This window comes from Suncus etruscus, chromosome 13, assembly GCF_024139225.1.
Source record: "Suncus etruscus isolate mSunEtr1 chromosome 13, mSunEtr1.pri.cur, whole genome shotgun sequence".
Lineage (NCBI taxonomy): Eukaryota > Metazoa > Chordata > Mammalia > Eulipotyphla > Soricidae > Suncus > Suncus etruscus.
In genome coordinates, this window is record NC_064860.1 from 35,537,204 (window position 1) to 35,540,384 (window position 3,181).

General features: G+C 32.7%; 1 pseudogene; it reads right to left on the minus strand.

The window, feature by feature from the left end:
* Window positions 1-1,023: 1,023 nt before the first annotated feature.
* Window positions 1,024-1,141, minus strand: LOC126026693 (uncharacterized; annotated as a pseudogene).
* Window positions 1,142-3,181: the final 2,040 nt, after the last annotated feature.

Here is a 3,181-nt window from a genome sequence, read left to right on the forward strand (position 1 = left end):
TGAAATACTTTAAAAGAGACATAAAATAAAGATCATTTAAAGTTCTAGAGCTGTTTATGTAAAATTGTCTTATTTAAACTTGGGCCTTATATGGTTTTCTTTAAATATTAGCATAACTACTATTGGAATTTATAGCATTTAAGATTGCAATTGACAATTTACCTGAAGATTTATTTTATACTTTGCATCAAAGCCTCATAGAAAGATAGTGGGATAGCTATATATATATATATATATATATATATATATATATATGTGTGTGTGTGTGTGTGTGTGTGTGTGTGTGTGTGTGTGTATATGTATATATATGGAGAAGTGCATCTTTTATTTTCCATAAGTATAAGTGTATATGGGTTTCCATCTTTTAAAGTATATTAACTATAGCTGTTGAAAATTTATTTAATTTAATATTTTTGAAAATGTTAAAACAGTGTCATACACAACAGAGCATTGAAAGCATGGACAGTAACATTTTTCTATAAAACCAAGAAGAAAGGATAAAAAGAAAGAGTGAGGACTAGGGGCCAAGAGGTCTCAGGAGCATTGGTAAAGAAAAAAAAGGACAGAACTAAATATCCAAGCCAAAGTCAACAACAAAAGAACCAAAAGACCTAAACTTTAACCATTGAAACTTATATGGGCCTGATATACTGGCAGGCCAGGTAGAATAGGACGCACTCTGGGAACATTAGTGGAAGTACGTCAACACTGGTGGTAAGAATGGCCCTGATTTCCTGAATATCTGCAATTCAACACTGAAGGACTTTGTAGATTACAATGGTTTGAATAAATATTTTTTTGTAAATAGGATGAGGAAACTGGCTTTAATTTTCTGTGCTTAACCTAGCTAGGCTATTCACAAGGCTGGTATATACAAAGACTGGTGATACAGAGAAAGGGACTCCAATGCCTTTCAGTGCTGCAGATGAAGCTCAGGATCTCATATATTTCAAGCACATTCTCTAGTGCTTTAACTCTCTCCCCAGACACATATTAAAATTTATTTATTTATTTATTTTTTTAAACCTACAGCACCAGTATTCCCAGGCGGTCTCCCATCCAAGTACTAACCAGGCCAGACCCAACTTAGCTTCCGAGATCAGATGAGATCAGGCTCGTTCAGGGTGGTATGGCTGTAGACTAAATTTTAATTCATTTTTCTTGATTCTGAAAATTTTATATTACAATAAAAATTGACAAATTATACACTAAAATACACATATATACAAAAATTATCTTCATTCTAGTATTCATCAAAATTGTGAAAGCATTGTAACATATATAACAGAGGTTTCTCAGATAAATTTTGGAAGATACAAAAATTCAAACTACTGAACAGTTGATCCAAAACAAAAGAAGTAGAATGACAAAATAAAATAAATTTACAAGGTCTATTGTTAAGTGAAAATAGATGAAGGACCAACAGAATAGGAGAATATATATTCTTATCCTGAAAAAAAAATGAAAATGATAAAATAACTATTCATCTGCTTATAATGTTTTATAAAAAACAGAAACTTTCATTAAGATGAAAAAAAATCAGGGCCAGAGTGATATCCCAGTGAGTAGGGTACTTGCCTTGTAAGTTGCCAACCTGGTTTTGATCCCTGATATTCCATATGGTTTCCTTAGCCTGCCAATTGCAGTTAGGAGTAACTCCTAAGCACCTCTAAAAGCAAAATTAAAACAAACAAAAAGGAATCTGAACTAAATATGAAGTATATATTGGTACTTATAAAAAGTAATTTAACTATACAAAATATAGCTTTATGTTAACTTTAAATACTATATAAAATCCAAAAATATATTTAATATTTTAATAATAATAACTGCATATATAGATATATATTTTGTTACTTTGTTGTTGCTGTCTAGGTACAACAGCCAGTGGTGCCTAGGGCTTACTCTTGCAAATGTGCTTAGGGATCAATCTTAGTGGTATAGGAGGAACCATATGTAATTCTGGGATTGAACCTTTCTTGGCTGCCTGAAAAGCAATTACATTACTCAGTCTACTCTCTCAAGCTCCTATTTATCAATTTTGTAATGAGAAAAATAAATATGTGTGTAGGTAAAACTGCAGAGTAGTGAAGGAAAAACAGTAGAAACCCAGGTCTGAAGAAGCCTTTTTAACTATTGTTTCTGGAAGAAGTACATGGTTAATATCATTAAGGTCTCCAGTGTATACTGAGAAAACACTGTAAAACCTCAAAGCCCACATCAAAATACCTAGGATTTAGAGTTCTTTGACATTTTTCACAGTTCTCCCTAAATGGTTTTCTGAGTGTCTTCCTATTTTTCTGTACTCCTGTTTTTTCTGATCGGTTTTCTTACCTGGCTCTCAGTGGATCAGAGGATAAGCAGAAAAATATCCTCAATAAGACGAAAATGAATCGCAGCAGTTAGAATAGAAACCACTTGAGCCTTTGTTGTCTATAGAAAAGAAGATGAGAGAGATTGGAGTTGTTGCCACTTCATATTTTTAAGTAAATTCTTAAAGAAGAGTGTTCTCAGCAATGTCCACTTATGAGATGATGACAGATAACCAAGGTTGTTAAAAATAATTTTTTAGAATTATGGGGCCAGAGTGATTGTACAGTGGGAGGGTAGCATATTTGTCTTATACACAGCCAACCTGCATTCAATTACCTGCACCACATATGGTCCTCTTAGCCAGCCAGGACTGACACTTGAGTGTAGAGTCAGACAGGTGTTAGCCCTTAGCACCACCGGTATACCCCTAGCTCCCAAATCAAGAAGGTTTTTTAAAATTAGTAAGAATGCATGCATATTCATTCTACTCTTTTTAATAGTCCTACTCTTAAGAATGATCTACTTGAGAATTTAAATTTTTTGACTATTTAAATTTTTATGAATGCATATGAATTGTTAAAATGGAAACAATACTATGTTATTTGAATGATTTTTGCAAAAATTATTTTAATAACATGGAACCTATTAAAATGGAAACAGTGTAGTTTAATTTCAGCAAAAAGGTATTCGATAAAGATAGACGATGTTAGGCTGGAGATATATTACAGGTTTATGCACAGAAATTAAGCATTTTATTGATTATTTGCAGTTTATTGATTTATTCTTAATTCCCTCTACAGCTGCTCAGCTCCAGTCATGGTTTATCTTACCAAGAGAGAGTGTTCTTTATGGGTCATACTCCCTCTTT